Source organism: Phyllostomus discolor, chromosome 4 (genome assembly GCF_004126475.2).
Source record: "Phyllostomus discolor isolate MPI-MPIP mPhyDis1 chromosome 4, mPhyDis1.pri.v3, whole genome shotgun sequence".
NCBI lineage: Eukaryota > Metazoa > Chordata > Mammalia > Chiroptera > Phyllostomidae > Phyllostomus > Phyllostomus discolor.
Window position 1 is genome coordinate 175,265,120 of NC_040906.2, and position 22,671 is coordinate 175,287,790.

Consider the following 22,671-nt stretch of genomic DNA (forward strand, 5'->3'; position numbering starts at 1 on the left):
AGGCTGCTTTCGGCTTTTGTTAATTTTGTACGAAGACTCTTTGAAGTGTTTGCCTATTTCATGATGGGTGAGTTACCTGTGCATCAGCCCACACCCTGCTGAATATTCAGCAGTTTTTGACCAAAAACGGCATGACCCCTGTGCCCCACCTTCCCTATTTGCCTCACCAGATCTCACCTCAAGTGACCTTTTTTGTTTGTTTGTTTCCCCCAGTGAAAAAAGTCCTTAATGGGAAATGTTTTGCTAATGTGGAAGGGGTAAAGCAAAAAACACTAATACTAAAGGCAGGAGCCCTGAAAGACATCAAAATTGATAAGTTCAAAAACTGTTTATAGCAGTGGGAAAAATGTCTTAATAAGTGTATTGCATTAAATGGAGAGTGACTGAAGTTAAACATGTAAGAATAAATACACAACTTTTTACAAAAAAAAAAGCTCCATTTGAGGCATCTTGCCCTTGTAAAATCCTCCAGATAATAGGGGTCCATACCACCACACACACACACACACACACACACACACACCAAATTGATTAAATTGATTGGTATGCCTGGCTGAAACTCTTAGTTGATGGTAAGGCTGTATAGTTCCTTAGCAGGGAAGATGACACGATCAGTTTTTAGTATTAACTAAGGATATAATAGGATAAAATCATGGCAAAAGTGCTTTACATACCTGCCACTATCTTATCTATACACTTGCTTAAGGTAATTTGAAATTTTGACTGAAAGCATTCTACCAGCTAATGTTAAAATGGATACTTATGTAATTGCACAATTCATAATGTTCATACAAATAATCTAATTACTCAGAAACCTCTTAGTCGACCATTATCCTTAAACCCTCATGGTGTAAAGTTTGATATATCATGCTGTTGTTTTTTAAATAATAGATGCAACAGGCACTTGCACAGGGCTGTGTGCCTTGTATTGATACTTAATATAGATTGAAGACATTAGACTAAAAGCAAATCAATAAAAGTGATTTTTGCCTGAAAACAACACCAGAAGTTCATGTACGAACTCACTGCTGATTTATAGTTTTCATGAAAAATAAAATTAGATTATGTGAAAGAGAAACGAGTGCACTTCAAGTGGTATTCTCTAAATATTATTACTCTAAGTCCATAATTCATGACGTTGAAATGTATTTTATGACTACAGATAATTTATCTCAGAGATATTTGAAAAGGGATAGCGATTGAATTAATGTTTTTCTTGTGAGAGTTGAATAGTGCCCAGCCTTTTGCCTTATCAAGGAAATAAACTGATGGTTTAGGTGCAGGTTGCGAGATTTGTGTCTTCACTCCCCCCACAAATATTAATTTATTCAAGCATTTATTTGTGTTAACATGACCTCAAACATTTATTTTATGCTTATAACCCAGGTTGTTTCGTAATCCAAAGCTACTTTATTTATTGTGTTGCTCAGCTTCTCCCAGCTTTGGCCATTGGTAGCTCTTTCAGCTAGGTTCTGTACTCTTCGACAAGCCCCTATCAGATTTTTAACACTTTTTACTTTCATGTATTACACAATGTTCCAAGATTACATTGGATATTCCTTGCTCCAGTCTTGGAATCAGCCTTTTTTATCAAAGAAGTCTTAGTACCTTTTGTTGGAGAATGTTATTAGAATCCAAGATCTGGGTGCTAGATGTGATTGTTGCCACTGGGAGGTCAGTTATCTTAGGCCCAGTCATCAGCTCCAATAATGTGTGTGTGTGTGTGTGTGTGTGTGTGTGTGTGTATAAACCCCCCAAAATATATGTGTGTATACTATGCCTTGCATGTATTTTAGTTTTAATGCACCGTCATTATAATGGAGTGCTGTTGATGTGGTAGCAATGTGTGGGGAGAAAAAAGAAGCATATTGTGCTTAAATCTCAGTCTTTAGGGGGTTTAAATCCTAGGGCTCTGGCCTTCAGAAGTGTGCCTTGTGTCCCTCCATCCCCTTAACTGAGACAGAATACCTAGAGGGACTTGAATTTGGCTAATTGACCTTTTCCTAAGCTGAGAATAACCTCTGGTAGGGTTTTTTGTTGTTGGTGGTTGTTTTTGTATGTTTGTTTTGTAGAGCAGGGTTTAATTATGAACAATAAAACTATGGGAAAATTTCAAAATGGTTACTTTTGTTCCTACTGGAAACAGGAGTGGATTTAGTTTTTTTCAAATCTTTGCCCATAGAACCTGATGGATTTCCTATATAAAACACATAAATGTATGGGGTCCTTATTCAGACTTGGTGCCAAGTAATTTCTCACTTTCAAGTTCATCTATACTCAGCCTCCAGCGAATGCCCAACATTACCGTTTAAGTGTTCTTACCAGTCTGTGGTTCTGGTAGCTTCTGTTTCGGGTGAGCTGATATTAGCCGCAATTTTCTGTATTTGCCAGTCTCTTCAGATTTTGGGGCTGCAATTTTCTATGAAATCTCAATTCTTTGATGGGTCTAAGAAAAATTGATTTTTTTGTTATTGTAAAAATGGGAGTAACAGATTCTAAGCGCTTTAGATGTTAGAGCTGAAACTGGAAATCTGTTTATTTTTCTTTGGTAGAGCTATGCTGTGTGTATTGTCAAAATTAGAGATCTGTTAGTAAATGGTAAAGGGAGAGTGAACACTGAGTAGGCAACTAGTAGCAACAATTACATTTGCTAAAAGTAAAATAACTTCAAAGAGAAAAAGTTTTCATTCTGTCAGTTTATACTGTCTTCTAAAGAGAGCCGTCTTTAAAGTCATTTCATAATCAGGAATATTGCAGTTTAATTCACATGCATAAAATTATATATACCTTCAAGGTTAAAATCTTAGCATTTAAAGTCTGTGTAAATATGATTGGAATTTAGGGTACTTATAGATTTGCTGAAAATGTGGTAACATTTATTATTGGTTAAAAATCTGAAAATAGGAGAATGATATTAAACATATATTGCATATGTATGGAAGAGAGAGAGAGAAATGGATAGTTGCCAAAGCAGTAATGAATTTCATATCCATATTTACCAGTGTGCGTTCTTAGAGACATACCTCAGTGAATAACCTGCATCTGGTTATCATCACAATCTGGTGAGGGTTCATTCTATTCTGTCTTATCTGTTTAATTGTCCTTACCAAATCCTTTTATTTTCTTTTACAACAGGAGAAACTACAAATAAATAAAATGTAAACATAGGCTAAAGTTAAAATTATCAATTGCATATGCTTTTTAAAACAATATATTTAATCATCTCTTCCTATACATAAAGCAGAAAGCTCACCAAATAGAGGTTTTGCTTTAAATCAGTCTAAGAAATTTTCAGCTTGGTAAGGTAATAATTAAAAAGCTTGGAAACTTCTTCTGCACTGGTTTTGAGTGTTTACATGTATTAATGCATTCAGTTATATAAATCACAGGAAATGAATATTGTTATTTAAAAATAAGGGAAGAAACATGATACATGATTGACTATATTTACACAACTACTGGGTGACAGGATTGAAATTCGAATATTTTACTTACTGCATACCTTCTTTTAAACTCTATACTGTTACAATTTCTATATGCAACTAGGTTAGGATATTTTAAAAAACTAATTGTTCAATTTTCATTTGAACTTTTGGCATGTATCAAAGATGGTATGTAAGTTTCACTTTTAATCATTTCATTTGCTTCAAAATACTTCTCATGCTCCCACAAAGTGTAAACCTGTACCGGCACTGGTGTCTTAGCATGAAAGAGCAAGGAACCTGTCCTCATGAGCCAAGAATGAGATAAAGATTGCCATTGGTCTAATAAATGCACGACAAATGTATACAAAGCAAAATAAAATTCTGAAAAATTTTCTTAGGGAAAATAAATGGAAGACCATGTTATGTGAAAAAAATGCATTTAATTCAGATGTGCATGGAATAGTGGAAGTCATAGGAGACAGTTTTAAGGAACTGATATTAGGACTAAAACCAAACATTGTATTAGGACTTTGCATATGAATAATGGGTAGAAAATGATCTATCCGGAGAGAAAAATATGTATGAAGACCTCATCCAGAAATCAACATATCTAAGGAACAGAGAGCAGGCCACAGTGATGCTAGAATATGCTGAGGAAGAACATGAATGCCGTGAGATTTTTCAATACTGACACTTGGGAAATCTTTGCATTTAAGTATTCAATGGTATAGTGCAAATACAAGTTAATGTAACTAAACCAAAAAAAATTGCAAGCATAAGAATTAGAAATGAAAAAGAAAAATACACTTGCAGACAATGTATTTAAAATGCTTTGAGAATCAGTGGCGAAATGAATTCAAACAATAAGGCATTTCAGTAATAGTATAAAATAAAAACTGCATATAAAGTATCAACAGCCTTTAATATACCAATAATAACCAGTTAATAGAAAATATAAGGTCTAATAAGCTCTATTTCTAATAGCAAAAACTATTGAGTTATAAAATTAAAAGAACTCTACAAAGCTTTAAAACACTTCTGAAAGACACATGTATATATTTGAACAGTTGTAAAGGCATCCCTTGTTTTTAGATCATCTGATTCAACATATATAGATTGCAGTTCTCCCTAAATATTAAATGTTTAATATTATTCCACAAAAATTATCTGCAAGTTTTTGTATGGAACTATTTGATACCTCATTTTAAATGGTAAAAATATTCAAGAGTAATCAAGAAAACCTGAACAAGGAAAGCTGTAGGAGGGAATTGCACACATCTAGAATTAAAGCTGCTGGTGCAGGTGCTTGAGCAGACAGGGAGGCAGCAGCAATGTGCGCTAGCCCCTATGTAGTATACCGTAGAAGAGGCATCTTGAATCTCTGGGGCAAAGGCAGAGATTTTCATAAAAGTTGTCATTGGCTGACTAAATGAATAGCCATTGGAAAAAAGGTAAAAATTGATCCATACATCACAAGAATTACTTCCAAATCAATGCAATAAATGAAACTATATAAATATTAAAAGAAATATTAATATATTATAAATTTATGATTGTGCTTTTGTTAACATTCTGAAAATTTCTATCTCCCATTTTTCCTCTTTGAACTCATTTCCATATCACTTTCTTTGCATAATTTTTGCCCAATTCACTAAATTTTATGTTTGAAAGTATATATATATATATATATATATATATATATATGAAGCATTCTTGCAGTGAAAGATCATTCTCCTAGATTCAGAAATACAACAAAACCAGCAGTCAAGAAATCAACCTCACCCTCTAACTCACTACTCTCACTCAAAGTGACTATGACCCTGGTCTCTAATATTTGAGAGTAGCTTTACCTACTTATGAACTTCATGTAACGAAATCATTTGTTAAATGCTTATTCCTGTGGCTTCGTTAGCTCAATGTGTGCTGTGAGAAATATCCACATCACTGCACGTAAGGAATGGGTCATTCATTTTTATTGTTCTTTATTATTCAATTATGTGCCTATAATGGCGTGTTTTTTCTCTCCACTGTTTGCCCCCTCTAATAAGCCATAGCCCACTGGAGTTGCCCACTTAGTTTCCAACTAAGGTGATGAACTGTTTACCAGGGTGACTCTCCTTATTTGGTCTCCAACTCCAATTTTTGTCGTCTCCACACGGAAAACTGTGGAAAAGGCCTATTTGACCACCAGGAGGTTTTTTCCTAACTTCCTGTCACCTGCCCTGTGCAGTTTAAGAATTTGACACTTGCCTTAATGTAAACACCAATATAATCCTAAGCTTAATTTTTTGTGCCACATTCTCTCAGGGATATAGTTGCTTGAACAACTTCCTTTCCCCCAAATACTGTTTTTGTGCCCATAATCTTCACTTGTCTTTAACTCTCCAATGCTGTTAAAATAACAGAATATTTGGGGTTTATGCATTTAGTAGTAGTACTCTACCTGGACTATCTCTAAAGATATATGCCAAGAATCATCAAATGTTCCCAGGGATGAAGAGTCTGCAGAATTGATCATCTATCTGTAATTCCCTTCTTTTCAGGCTATTGGCTCCTTGAATACTGTTTCCATTGGGATTTTCCATTGCTTCTAACAATTGTTTTGTGTGGTGATTACTATTTTATTTGTTTTTCTATTTTATCTATTTCTATGGTTCTCAGTTGTAGGTTTGACTGCTGCAATTATTTTACTCTGTCCTATAGAAAGGTTACCATCATTTAAGTAAACTTTTTGTTAAAGCATAACACACACACAGGAAATTCATACAAGTATAGAAGACCAGATTCAAGAATTTTCAAAAGTGAGCATGCTCTTATAACAATCACTCAGATGAAAAAATCGTTAATAGTAAATAGTAAGTTAATACCCTGTTCCTGCTCACAGCCACTCCCATAACCACCCAAGAATACCTACTATTCTAACCTCTTACATCATGTATTAGTTTTCCTTGTTGTTGACCTTCATATATAGTAACTCATAATGCAGTTTTCTGTGTTAGCCTTATTTGGCTTAACACTTTTTTTTCAGACAATCATGCAGTTTTTGACCATGGTGAAGGCCCCTTATTTTCATTAAGTGTTGAACTGATAGATCTTTAAGTGGTAAACTGCATCTGAATTCCTAGAATAACATTTGATTATGACACTTGGCCACATATGTTATCTGGATTTGACATTCTAATTTTGTTTTAAAATTTTTACATGAAGAGTATATATTACATTTATCAATGATGCAGTTTTTCACATTTTTTAGGTTGTTTCTACATTTTATTGTTGGTTTCCATTTCAGTCTATATTGTATTCTTTTTTTTTTAAACACTTTTTTTTTTAAAGATTTTATTTATTTATTTTTTAGAGAGGGAAGGGAGGGAGGGAGGGAGAGGGAGAGGGAGAGAGAGAGAAACATCAATGTGCGGTTGCTGGGGGTTATGGCCTGCAACCCAGGAACGTACCCTGGCTGGGAATCGAACCTGGGACACTTTGGTTCCCAGCCCGCGCTCAATCCACTGAGCTACACCAGCCAGGGCCTATATTGTATTCTTTTTAAAAAATTTAAAAATTTTTTATGAATCTAATATATTTATTATTGCATTTTTCCATTTATTTGCATTTTAGTTGTATATTATTTCTTTATTTTTAATGCTTACAATAGGATTTACATGTTCACTGTTTTATTATAGCTTAATAAAGTTACCAGTTTTATTTTTCCCCAAGTAATGTTAGAACTTTAAAACAATTTATTCTCATCCATGTACCTTACTTTTATTGGTTTATGGCTTTTATGCATTTTAATTTACATGTATTTGAAAATCCCACAGACAGTATCATTTGGAGATTAACCTTTCTCTCTTACACACACACAGCCCTACATGGTCACATGTTCTGCTTTCCGTAACTTGCTTCTTTCTGTTATTCCATCTGATTCTTATTCCATTTGAAATTAGCATTCTGCATGAAGCATACTTTTTGATTTATTTTAGAGCAGATCTAGGTTGGCAATAATTTTTTCCAACACATTAAAGATGTCTTTGTTTATGCTCAGAAGTCACCTATTTAGTTTACTGTTGTTCTGTTGAAAGCAGTATGGCTTTATTCTTTCGCTGCATTTAAGATTTTTCCAGTCATTAGGGACTAAGCCATTTTACTAAATAAACTAAGTTTTTTTGTGTGTGTATCTGTTTTTTTTAAATTTAGAGTGTCCAGAGAACATTGATTTTATATATATATATAACCAAGATTCTGTTAAATTTTTTTCTCATTTTCTGATATTTCATCTGAATATGAAATCCTTTCACTATGTAACATATGACTCTCGCTCTTTTTTCTATAACTTTCATTTTTCTTTATGTTGTAATTTGCATATTTTTTCTTGGCTTGTTTTATCTGTTTGCCAATACTGTCTCCTGCTGTTCTAATTTTTTGTATTATGCCAATTGAATGTTTATTTCCTCTATTACATTTTTCAATTTCAGATTTCCTTTTTGTTTTTTCAGTTCCAATATTTTGGTAGAATTCTACATCTACAAAAATATTTTCTCCACCTTCTATTATGTCTTGAAAAATCTTAGTCATGGTTAAAGAGTTTATGAACATACTGCAATATCTGATTTGTGAATAAATCTTTCAATTTCCAGTTATAGTTTTTCATATATTATAGTCTAATATACTACTTCTTGGTTGAATTATGGACTTGTGGATACCAATTATATGTATTCCAGATGATATATGTTCCCTCTCACCTCTAATTCTGTGCTTTCACTCCCAAAACCTGCGAAACTCCTGCTTCTGTATCCTCTAGTACAGTGTGCGTCTGTCTAGGAAATGTCTGGGTTTTAACCCCTTGCACTGCATTTAGTTAAAGAAAGTATCAGAGGAAATATGCAATTGCCAAATGTCAGCTACTCTCTTCACAGTTATTACTTTTATGGAATGCTGCTCTTCTATTTCTGGTTCTTCATTAGTTAGTTCATTACTTATGGAAATGTTTATTACTATTATTGTTGTTACTTAATATGGTTTTTCTAGTTATTAGATGGAGCATTAGTATTTTGCAGGGTGTTTTATCATACTCCAAGATGGAAATATACTTTCATTTTTTAGGAAAGTTTTGAGAGATATGAAAATATATGTTCAGCCCTGGCTGGCATAGCTCAGTGGATTGAGTGTGGGCTGTGAACCAGGCATTGGCGGTTCAATTCCCAGTCAGGGTACATGCCTGGGTTGCAGACCATGGCCCCCAGCAATCGCACGTTGATGTCTGTCTGTCTGTCTCTCTCTCTCTCTCTCTCTCTCCCCCCTTCTCTCTCCCTTCCCTCTCTAAAAAATAAATAAATAAAATCTTTAAAAAATATATGTTCAAAGTTATTTTGAAGCACTTTAAAGATATTTTAATATTTGCAGGCACCTATTATTTCTTCTGCAAATTAACTGTCATTCTAATTTTGACTTGCTAAATATTAAATTAATCATTTTTTGTTCCCTGTGTTGCAGAGTAGGAAGATACATGAATCTAAGTGTGGCCAATTTAGTGCCAAATTATTTTTGTATTAATTATTTTTGTTTTCTTGACTTATAATTTTTACTATTCTCCCTCTATTCTTACTTTGATTTTTCTCCTAAAAATTCCTATTATGCATATAATTAGTTTTACTTCTATGTTCACCTTCTTTTGATTTAAAAATATTTTTTATTTTTAAAGTTGTTATCAAAATATAATAAGTTCATAGGAAGCAAACATAAATGTAAAACTAAATTACTTGTTATAAACTAAACTTATCCATGTAATAACACACAGCTTAAAAAACAAAATACTAGCAATGCAATAAAAAATGTTCCTGTTCCTTACCATTTTTTACTACCTACATGGCTAACTGCCATTATGATTTATAATAGCTAAATTTAGGTGGATTTTTTTCCATCTGTGTTTTACGTAAATGGAATTTCTATGTGGACATTAAGGCCATTTCCCTTTTTAAATGTTTTAAAATGTAACTTTTCAAATTACTGTATCATGGCATGGCTGTGTTTTCATTGAATGTTTCTACTTATATGTTTTTGATATGTTTATTTTTTTACTGGAAATTTTATTTTTATTGAAGTAAACTATAAGAACTATTTTAAGGCATTGCAAGATAAAATAAATGATGAAATGCATATTACTTGAATTAGTCTACTAATTTCAAATTGTCCTGACCACAAAGAATTTGTGTCTGACCTCTAGACACAAATTAAAGTTAAGCTATTCCTCCTTACTTTTTTTACAATGCAGAGTTTATTGTATGTGAATTTGAAATGCTTACAGAAGTATATCAAACTGAATTTGAATTAAATTAAACCCCTGTAGTTGACTATAAATTATGTTATTGGAAGATGGAATTAATGAAATTCCATTTTTACCCTGTTGCTCTATTAGATGAAATATGAATTTATACATATTAGGAACTTAGAATATCCTTAGCACCAAACAGCAATTGCTATAAAACTTGTTGCAAAAAAATAGTTTTTTCTCCTCTTCCTAAGAATGTTTAATATAACACTTTTCTCTGACCTTATGGGTTATTATATGTGAAAACATTTTATAAAATTTAAACATGTTATTATAGCTATATTTTTAGTATAGTGAATTATAAGTTGACTTAATATATATAAGTTGAATCAATTGTAGCTGCTGTGCATCTGTATATAACAATTTTCCTTAATTAGAAAAATTCAGATTTCCAAGTATAATTTTCCTATATGTAAAACATTCAATATCAAATCTGCATCTGTTTAAGTAGTTATCTAATCAGAATTCTATTGCCTCTCTGTGGCAGCTTTTAAGAACTGAAAGCTTGTGCAGAAAGTTGACAATGCATGTTCATTCAATAAATATTTTTGGACAGTTTTTCCATGTTTGGGATAATATTAGAAACTTAGGCATAAATGAGACCTGATTGATAATTTGCATTTTAGTTATGGAAGGATAATTGTGGATATGGTCAAAATAATAATTACCAAACTATCATGAACTTTACTATGTGCTAGGATTCTTATATATAGTATATCATCTAATTCTTGCATTTACTTATGATAAAAATTTTATTTTATATATTTTATAGATGAGGAAAGTGATGCTTAAATAGTTTTGGTGGTCAACCAAAAATTAAATCGATAGTAAGTCCAGGGACTAGCATAAGGATCTGTGCTTTTTCCACTTTAATGTCCAAGATTTTTTTCATTATAGACCATCTGACTTGTCAGATCAATTTTAATGTACCAGTGTGACAATGCCATATGAAAATGGAGACAACTATTCTTGAACAACAATTTAAAAGAAGACTATAATTAATATTTAATTGGGAGTTACTTGTTCAGTTCAAAGATTAACTTTTACAATTACTCATACATTGGGACTCAGTAAATAAATGTTAGTCTGTCTTTGCAAAATCAATATTGATACTAAATCCTATCAAATCCTTAACTAAGTCATTGTTAGAGCACATTACAAAAACATAGGCCTATGACTTTGTTTTCAAATACCAATTTACATTCTGCATTATAATATGCTAATAAATTTTTCAAATAATTTTATTTGTATTTATATCTAAACAATTTATAGCTGTCAACTAATTTCCAGCTATTTGTAATGGCGATGCTAGGACCTGAATAATAAGAATCATTTGTTAGAGTAATGTGACTTTACTTCAGATTCTCTTTATTCTAGTGGTCAGTAAATCCTTCAATTTACCTTAAGGGCTCAAGAAACTTATTCAAAATTTGTCTAAAGAAAACTTATACCCCTAGTGGGAAACGTTATGCTAGGTGGGATCTTGCAGCAATTGTGATGTGCTATATAACTACAAAGTTTAATTCTTTTGGAAAGATATTATTCTCAGGTATCTGGTACATGTTTAAGGCTTATAACAGAAATTCATTGATTCATTGATTGATTCATTCATTTATGTCTTGTTAAATTATCACAAATATTTTGTCATTCCAAATCCAAGATTTAATCTAAAGAAATAAAAACGAAAAAATAACTGGTTCATTAATATTTCTTCTGAGTTGAAAATGGTGGTAGATTAGAATGTCTGAACATCCAGACCCTTCTTGGTTCACTGTTATTAACTGAGGTAGCAAGTGACATAGAGATGCTATTTTGTTAATTTTTCCTCTCTGTAAGAGAAACATTTTATTCTTAGATGTCTTCACTTATTTTTTAATTTTTTAAATGATTTTATTTTATCTTTAGACAGAGAACAAGGGAGGGGGAAAGAGAAGGAGGGAAATATCAATGTGTGTTTGCCTCTTGCACACCCCCTACTGGGGACCTGGCCTGCAACCCGGGCATGTGTCCTGACTGGGAATTGAACCGATGACCCTATATATCTTAATTTAGTAGAAAGGAAATGAAATATAAGAGGAAAGTAAAAATATAAAACTATTTCTCAAAAGTAATGTATGAATACCAATTTTAAAAAACCATGTTCATATATCCTGAGGGTTATTTAAATTATTTAATTCTAGTGTTTCTTAACCATATACAAATATAATCTATAAATTATCACAGCTATAAACTGCAAATCCAAATCCATTCATCATTAATTTTTGTGTGAGGTATTTGTTATGGGCTGAATTGTGTCCCCCCCACAAATTCATATGTGGCAGCCATAACTTCAAATACTTCAGAATGTGACTGCATTTGGTGAGAGATCCTTCAAAGAGTGATTAAGTTAAAACATTTATTAGTGTGGACCCTAATTGAATCTTACTCTTGTTCTGATAAGAAGAGGAAATTTGGACAGGGATGCGCATGTGACAGAAGAAAGACCATGTAAGAACAAGATGAGAAAGCAGTCATCTGCAAGCTAGAGAGAGAAGCGTCAAAAGAAACTACACCTGCCAACACCTAGATTTTGAACTGCTAGGCTCCAAAATGGTGAAAAATGATTTTCTATTTCTTAATACCTAGCATTTTGCATTTAGGTGGTAATACCTACCACCTAGCATTTTGTTCTGGAGGCCCTAGCCAATTTATATGCTATCATATTCTTATTTTTCACAAATATAACTAACCATTTCAAATGATGTTATAGGCTCTCCTTTTCCCACTGCTCTGAAGTACCACCTTTGTCCACAAATCACATTTCCATTTAAGCTGATGTGGCCCCCCGTGAAAATAAGTTTGACATCGCTAGTTTAATGTGTCAACATAGAATCACAGAGAGAGAAATAGTAAATGGAGAAGTGATATTTGAAAGAAAATGAGTACAATTTTCCAGAACTAAAGAAAATAAAAATTTGCAGATCTGGGATTTGTAACATATCATAAACAGTAAACAAAAATTAACCTGAGTTCAAACACATCGTGGTGAAACTGTAGATAACAAATTTAAAAAAATCTTTTATGAAACCAGAAGAAGCCCCAGATGAAAGAATGACTATAGGACAATAATCCAATTCTCAATTACAATTGTGGAGGCCAGAGATGGTAGAATAATATCTTCAAATCACTGAAGGAAAATGATTGTCAACCTACCTTTACATTTCTAGAAATATTACATTTTATGAAAAATTATGAATTAAAATACAACCCCAAAAGCTCTATACTAAGGTGATTATCTAGGGCATATTACAAAAAGAAGAAATATAATAATAATTCCAGAATGAAGGTGTGTGCTACCCAGAAAGAATGATAAGCAAATCAAGTGCAAAAATGTGTATGTGAGCATCTCATTACTCAGTCTTCATCTGCAGGAGTGCTAGAAGCCCAGATTTGGTCAACTTTTCTCCAAGATTGCTTCTGCTTTGGTCTGTCACCAGGGAGAGTGACTTACCAGAAGTAGCCTCAGTCCCCTTAAGGTTTCTGTCTCCCTGCCTACATCTGGGTCCACAATGGGACAAGGCTCATGTATCAGATCAAAACTTTCCCATTGGTACTGACCCTTAGGTACTCTTATTCTTTCCTTTTGTCTGCTGCTCCTGGCCTTCAGGCTCTGATTTCAAATTGTAGTTGCGTGTGTCCTTCTCTTGTTTACTCTTCCTTTGGAGTGTGTGCTTGTTTTTTTTTTTTTTTTATGGGGTGGTTTTATGTGTGAGGGTGGTGTGATGGTGACATCACCTCAGGGTCTTCTACCTCCTATGAGGGCTGGAAAATCTGTCTATGTTTGTCCTGGGAGAGCACCCAGAACACCCAGTTACTAGGACGTTGGTCACAGCAGTTTAACAATTTCTTATCACTTATGAATAACAAATGCAGCTTTTGTAGTTATGAAGAAAACAGTATCTCTGAAGCAAAGCAGAGTTGAATGGTTTAATTTTATAGACACAGGCGTATCTCATTCTCCTTATTGTAAACTGTTTAAAACAACTCTCTAAATGTAAGCAATCTTGAAAATGACACTGTGTAATGAAAACAAAAAATGACTAACACTAATAACAGTGTTTTTCAATTTTTTATAAGATACAGTAATTTGAGGTATTTATTTGAAGTTGTGTTCACCACTATGGAAATATTATCTTAGTATAAGTGTGTATGTATTTCTGAGTGAGAGCTGGTAAAATGTAATGAGAATAAATCATTGCCTTTTATTAGAAAATTGTTTTTTACTCCAAAGTAACTACGAAGTTATAGTAGTCATTTTATCTGCAGCAAGTCAAGATGTTGTTCATATGAACTTCTTGGCTGAAGCCTGTGACTAGTGACCTGACTTTCCCCCACTATGACACTTATTTAACAGGGAAAGGATAGCATCAGTCTCCTTGCAAAAACTTTCTTTTTCAAGAAGCTTTTAGTGGTCTTCCCAAGCTGGTGTGGCTCAGTGGATTGAGTGCTGGCCTGAGAAACAAAGGGTCGCTGGTTTGATTCCCAGTCAGGGCTCATGCCTGGATTAGAGGCCAAGTTCCCCATAAGAGGCATGTGAGAGGCAACCACACATTGATGTTTCTCTCCCTTTCTTTCTCCTTCCCTTCCCCTCTCTCTAAAAATATATAAATAAAATCTTTTTTAAAAAAGAAGTGTTGGCTAGGATTTGGTTTTGATTAATTTTTTAAAGACTGTTGTGAGTCATACAAATCAGTTTTCTATCTATAAATTGTGGACTATATGCAGTACAAAAACTGCTTTAATGCAATTATTTGCTTTGTTTTAATTTGTTTCTTCATTTTACCATGGATAATTATTATACAATATAACATGGTTTATTAAAAAAAAAACACTAAGCTGTACACCTGAAATCATTGCAAAATAAAATTGAAAGAAAAGAACTTTATTTTTTAGAGTAGTTTCATGTTCAAATAAAAATGAGAAAAAATACAGAGAATTTTTGTATATTCCATTTCCGCCCATGCACAAACTCTCTCATTATAAACACCTGGTACTACATTGGTATGTTTATTACAAATAATAAACTTTGGCACATTGTTATTACCCAAAGTACATGGTTTAGATTATAATTCACTCTTAGCATACATTCTGAGGATTTTAACACATTTAATGACATGTACCCACCATTGTAGTCATAAAGAACATTTTCATTGCCCTAAAAATATTCTGCATTCTGCTTATTCGTCTTTCCCTCCTCTCTGGCAACTACTGATCTTTTTACTATCTCCATAGTTTTGCCTTTTCCAGAGAGTACTATAGTTGGAATAATACAGTGTGTAGTCTTTTCAAATTGCTTTCTTTTACTTAGTAATGTATTTAAGATTCCTCCATGTCTTTTTATGATCTAAATACTCTTTTTTATTTTAGCACTGAATAATGTTTTATTTTGTGGATGTACCACAGTTTATCCAATCACCTACTGAAGGATATCTTGGTTGCTTTCAAGTTTTGGTAATATAAGTAAGGCTACTGTAAACATCTGTGTAAAAATTTCTATGTGCACCTAAATCTTCAACTTCTTAGGTAAAATACCAAGGAGTACAATGGCCAGGCTGTGTTAATGAGAGTAATTACTTTTTTAAGAAATTGCCAATCTGTCTTCCAAAGTGGCTGTACCATTTTGCATTCCCATCAGCAATGGATGGCTGTTACAACATTAAATGCTCCACATCCTCTCCAGCATTTGATGTCAGTGCTCCAGATTTTGGCTATAGTGTACCAATTGTTGTTTTAACTTACAATTCATAAGCAAATGATATAGAGTATTTTTCATACAACTATCTGCCATCTGCATATCATCTTTATGAGGCATTTGCTTAAGCCTATGGCCCATTTATTAATGAGGCTGTATTCTTACAGTTGACTTTTAAGACTCATTTATATATTTTGGATAACAGTTCTTTATCAGATGGATCTTTGGCAGATATCTTCTCCCTGTCAATGGTTTGTCTTTGCATGTTGTCCTTCATAGAACAGAAGTTTTTAATTTTAATTGAGTTCAGTTTATCAATTTTTTTATGGATCATACTTTTGTTTTAGTATCTAAGAATACACAGCATACTCAAGGCCATCTAAATTTTCTGAGTTGATAGCTTTGCATCTTACATTTAGGGGCGTGATGCATTTTGAATTTTTTTTTATGAAGAATGTAAGGTCTGTGTTTATATTTGTTCTTTTGCATGTGGATCTTCAGTTGTTCCAGCATGATTTGTTGAATAGATTACCTTTGTTTTATTCTATTGCATTTTCATCTTTGTCAAAGATCAGCTGACTATACCTACATGGGTCTATTTCTTGGCTTTTTATTCTGATTAATTGATCTCTCTGTCTATTCTTTTGCTAATAAAACACTGTTTTGATTATTATAGTTTTATAGTAAGTTATAGTATTGGGGAGAGTCAGTCCTGTAAGTTTGTTCTTCTTCAATATTATGTTAACTACTCTTGGTCTTTTGCCTCTCCATATAAACTTTAGAATTACTTTGTCAGTATCCATAAAATAACTTCCTGGGATGTTTATTTAGATTGCATTGAATTTATAAACAAAATTGAGAAAAACTGAAATCTTTATAATATTGAGTTCCTACCATGAACATGGAATATTTCTTCATTTATTTAGTTATTTGATTGTGCTCATTAGAGTTTTGTAGTTTTTCTTATATATATCTTGTATATGTTAGATTTGTAATTAACTATTTCAGTTTTGGGGAAGCTAATGTAAATGATATTGTGTTTTCAGTTTCAAATACCACTTGTTCATTACTGGTATATAGGCAAGCACTTGATTTTTTTGTGTCTTAACCTTATATCCTACACAGATTTGCTATAATTGCTTATTAGTTCTAAAGAGTTTCTGTTGATGCTTTTGGATTTTCTATGCAGATATTTATGTCATCTGTGAACAAAGCCGATTTTTATTTCTTTTCTAATAATCTGTATATTTTTTATTTATTTCTTTTCTTATTGCTTTAGCTAGAATCTCCAGTACAATGTTAAAAAGGAGTTGTTATAGGAGGCATTCTTGCCTTGTATCCGATATGAATGGGAAAGTTTTGAGTTTCTTGCCATTGAGTACAATGTTTGTTTTAGGAATTTTGTATATATCCTTTATCAAATTGAGAAAATTCTCCTTTATTCTTATATCACTGAGAATTTTTATCATGAATAGGTGTTGACAGTTATTGAATGCTTTTTCTTAGTCTATTGATGTGATGGTGTCATTTTTCTTTTTGTGGCCTGTTGTTATGATGGATTACATTAATTCATTTTTGGATGTTGAACCAACCTTCCACACTTAGGATGTGTCTCACTTAATCATGTGTATAATTCTTTATATACTTTTAAAATTCAATTTGCTAATATTTTGTTGAATATTCTTGCATCTATGTTAAACAGAGATATTAGTCTGTACTTTTTTTCATGTAACATCTTTGTCTTTGTCAGAGAATGAGCTAGGAAGTGTTCCTTTGCTTCCACTTTAATCTTGGTCTCTACAATCTTAAAAATTTTAGAATTGATATAATTTTTTCTTAAATATATGGTAGAATTTCATCAGTGAACCCAGCTGTGTCTGGTGCTTTCTGCTTTGGACAGTTATTAATTATGGATTCAATTCCATTAATAGATGTAGGCCTATTCAGAATATTTATTCTTATGTGTTTTAGAAAAATTTCTTCCAAAAAATTTGTTCATTTTACCTAAGTTATCAAATTTTGGGTCATGGACTTGTTCATCATAGTTCCTTATTATCCCTTTTATGCCAATAGGATCCATAGTGATGTCCACCTCTTTCATTTCTGACAGTGGAGATTTATGTATTACCTTTTATTTTTCAGTTATCCTGGCTATTGCTATATTGATTATTGATGTTCTCCAATATCAGATTTTTGGTTTTGTTGATTTTCTGTTTCCAGTTTTATTGATTTCTTCTTTAACTTTTATTATTACTTTTATTCAGCTTGCCTTGAATTTAATTTCCTATTCCATTTTCCTATGAGGAAACATATTATTGATTTTACAGCTTTCTTCTTTTTTAATATACAGATTCAATTCTATAAATATGTTCCAGCCACTACTTTCACTAATCACATAACTTTACTTTTACAGGATTATTCTTATAAAATATCACCTTGATATTTTACAGCTTATTTGCAATTTTACCTCAAATCTATATTTCAGCAATTGCAAAATTGCCTGTTTATATTTGCATGATGATTGCTACTAGAGGTAGCAGTAACCAGTTATGTTGAATTATGAGTGTAGAAAATGTTTTAAGACATACTGAAGTGTGACTATATAGGCTTATACTAAGATGAACAAATTAAACAAAATCATATTCTATATGCCATTGTTAGTACCCTCTCATTACTAATTTTTTATGCAGGAGTTAGTCCTACTTTTAGTACTCTAGAACATAGGTGGCAAACACAGGGCCCATGGCCTGAATCCAGCCCTCCACCTTGTTTTATCCAGCTAGCACCTTGTTTCTACCTGGAGGCAGCACTGAGCTCTCACTTAACTGTTAAGGAGTAGTTACATTTATACAGTCCTAAAATTACATTCGGCTCTTTGAAGGCAACCACGAGGCTGATATGGCCCCCGGTGAAAATGAGTTTGATACCCCTACTCTAGAATCAAATCAAGGTGGACTTTTGTTACTCTTAGGATACTGTAGTCAAAATATACAAGTGTGAGGATGTTTATGTATCAGTGGGTTTTTCTAATCTGTATGAAATTTTAGAAGAATCTTCTCCAGAATATTCCAGCTTTAACTACTAAAGTGATACAACCCTTTTAAGAATTGTATGTTTATGTCTACCTTGGGCATATACTACAGATGTATGATCTGATCAATATAGTGTTTAAGGACAAAATGTTGGCATGATGTTTTTTTGAATCACCTGGAAAACTTGTAAAAATGCTGTTTCCACATCTTAGCTCCAGGTCAGTTAAATAAAAATCTCTGGGGGAAGAGATTTCAGTGACATATGTAAGCTACCTACTAATTCTAAAATGCAGTATATTGAAGAATACTACATTACAAGAAACAGTGTAAAAGTAGCAGTCTGTTTAAAACTCAGTTGAAATCCCTGGCTTGTTTTGGAGATAGTTATAAAGATTGTCTAAAGTTTATGCATATTGATGTTCTGTTTTAACCACTGACCAGTGATGTGAATCTTCCTCCTGACCTTGCCCTGCTCCAAACTTATTCCACCTGGTGTGAAAACTTGATTCCCCTTCTGCAAAAAAAGGTATATAATCCAAGGCATTCTTTAGTTCACATTGTGCTGTGCACCTTTTGAGTTCCTGTGGCTTATAATCTTAGGTAATTTAATGTGACATTAATGTATTAGTTTGTCCAGAGTATATGGAAGTAAGATGGAAGTTCTAGTCCTGCATATTTGTTGCAAGTGTTATTGCTAATGAACACAGATAAAACTAACAGAGTTAGACAAGTATGTATTTATTTTCTAAATTATTAAATCACTTTAAGCTAACTTGGATTTCTTTTTTGTAAGAGAATACCTTATCTTTAGTGCCACATGTGTTGCATATGCCTTTCTTCCTATCACAACAAGTAATGTACATTGTATGTTTAAGTCAGTAATATAAAACTAATGGGAAAGTCTCACAAGCACATCACAAGACATTTCTTGGTACAAAAATAAAAAATTCATTGGCAAGGTATATGGCTGACTAATCAACTGGGTGTCAATTTTAACATGAAACTTTAAAACCAAGGTCTAAGAAAAATAAAAAAGGAAAAAAAAATGCATAGATCAGAGTTACCTGATTAAGAAATATCTATTTTTTTCTTAGTAAAAGATGATTTCCCTAAAGGTCTATTTTGAATTATTAATTTTATGCATTACTGCTCTTTTTTTCTGCTTATCTTTCACCCTAAATTAAGGTTTTAGGCTAAAAGAATCTTTAGAGCTTATTATTTGAGAACACTTTTTCCTAGTATATATTCTTTACATTAAGAGATTCCTTTCATCTATAACTTCTGATCTAAAGCAAAGTAAATGGACACACGAGAGAAAATATGAATGCTGGGCTAATTAAGTACCTGTGTAATCTGTGAATCTGACACTATTAAATAATCTAAAACTTAATTAATTGTTCTCCTGACTGAGACTTTCAATTACTAGCTCACTGTTACATCAGTATAGATGTTCCTTGACTTATACAATCAGTTTGATAAACCCATTGTAAAGTGAAAATACAGTAAATTGAAAATGCATTTAATACACTTAACCTACTTACCATCATAGCCTAGCACACTCATATTAGCCTACGGTTGGGAAAAATCATCTTGCTGCTGCTGCCCAGAATGATGAGTATCATACCACATATCATTAGCCCAAGAAAAGATCAAAATTCAAAGTATGGCTTCTACTGAATTGCAAAGTAGAAAATCATATGTTGAACCAAGGTAAGTTGGGAATTTCTGTTTTTAAACATTTCAGTTATTGATATAGTCCATTAGTATGTAAATGAAGACCAAGGACTGAATTAGCACTTTCAGAGCCTGATTACATCAGGATTAGTTTAAAAAGAATTCCTTGCAGATCTAAGTTTCTTCTCTCACATACTAACAATATGCATTAGATCAAAGCACTTTTATTATTTACAAAATCATCATGTGAGTTTTCAGCAGTATTAGGTGAGCACATACATGTTTCCTACTCAGAAGAGATATAAAATGAGCATGATTAACCTTGGAGTAAAGGCTTATTAATGTTTGATGGCAGCTTCATTGCTGCTAACAGTTCTCTTCAGCACTGTCATACTTGCTTCTCATAATAACCCAGCCGCAGTGCAGTTCACCAAAGAGGGACTATCTGACAGCATTGGGGTGAAATTAATGAACTGGTCAAATTATTCAGAAGACTTGCTTAGGGGTCATTACATTTTCTAAATAAACATTAATAATAAAAAATAGTATTATTAATGACTATTTTATGTTCTTAACCAAGAGGCTTGAAGCCTCGAACATCTTTTACAATTGTTGAATATACAATTGATTCTAATATGATTTTATAGAGCTGTGTTTTTACATAGAAATTGTGTAAAAAATTATTAGCCTTCCTTCAAATTCTTGCAGTTGCATGAAACCACATGGCTCTTTGCTCTGGTTCTTTTACCGTCACGCTTACCATTTCCTTTAGTATATCTGTGTCTGTTCACATAACATACACACAGAAACCATTTCCTACTCTTAAAAAGACAACTCATGAAACAAATTGGGGGAGAGAAGGACAGGAGAGCCGAGATGATTTTTAATTATTTACACTATTGGGGAAGAGGAATGATAAAGGTCTGGAAAGTCCATGTATAGTCCAAATGTTTTTGTTTATAAATTATATCCACATAGTTTATCAGTATGATTTATTTTAACAGATGTGAAAATGAATGGTTGTAGGTTTCATTGTATTTCTATTCCCTCTTCTTCAGCTTTTCTATAAGGAGAAATAAAATGTCCAAAATTTAGGTAAATGTTAGCCTAAAAACAATCAGCTAAATGAAAAGAAAAAAGAAACCCTTCATATTCTACTCACTTATATGCACCCATTTGATCAGAAATAGACATTTCAGTAAACTGCTAATCAGGCCCCCTTGACATTTGATATTTTTCAGAGTCAGGATAAGTGAGCTAGTTCTTTTCAGGACTGTTTGAAAGATGCAACCCTACACCACATACAAAAGCTACAACCAGGAACAAGCGCTAATCCTCTCCAGGCAAAAGTTATGTAGTTGGCAAACCACGTTGGGAGTTACAAAAAGGTAGAAATAGGATGTTCTGAATATTGTGCCGGACTTGACTTCACTGACAGACTACGTGGCTTTGATTGCATGGGAGAAGTTAGATGAAGGGGTTCCTGGTTAGACTACTGTCCCCAGTTTATATCACCCTGCCTGACAGGCTTCTCTTAATCCATTGTCTTCATAGGATTGTGATGTGATCACTGGCCAGCAGTGACCGCGGAACGCTGTGGATGGCTCGTCAACATACGAGAAAAACATACACAGAGACAACCAGGTCCTGTGGGGAAGTAGGAATGGAATGGCCACTCTGGTGGGGAGAGCACCCGGTTCCCCCTCTGGAGAGGTTTATTGGTTTCATTTTGCATAAGAATTCAGGTAAAGCTCATTACTCATTGCTAGGAAGTAAGGATCAAACAATAGATAACAAGGAAGTCTGAGGACCTATTTTGAGTCAGGGTCAAAGAGCTATAAAACTTTGAGGAACAAACTTACTTCTTCCTTGGACCCTAATCATTCAACTGAGAGCATTCTAAACAAAGCAGGTCTCACAGGATTTTACATATTCTTTCTTAGGCCTGATCACCCAGGGAACCCACCCTTTTCAGTACAGAGCTGCACCACCCTGTCATTGTTTCAGGCTTAGGTCGAGCAAGGGAACTAAGGCAACCAAGAGATAAGGAGATTTTCTTCCAGATGAGGAGGACTCAGGCTATGTCAAAGCTGAGGAGCGAGGGTCCATCACCCCCTTTTGCTATAGCCCCCAAAGTCCTTCCTTGGGGGCCTCCCACGTGATCTTGCCTGTCTTAGATCGTTCCCCCCTTGGGGAATCTTACCCATCATTGGCTAACCGACCAAGCATTGGGGGTCAGTTATGAAGAAGCAGCAGAAGCAGCGCTCCTGCCAGGGAGATAAGCTTTTGTCTCCTTGCTGGCTTAGGTCCAAGGTCACTCCCTCGCCTTAGCCTTGGCAGGGGTTACAGCTTCTGATACCAGGCAGAGTAGTTCCCAACACCATTGCATGACCATTTTGACAGTATGTAGTTTTTCCTGCTTTAATATTTCAATATGAGTACTCTTTAAATAAATTAATCACATTTGTAATTAATTTGCAAATG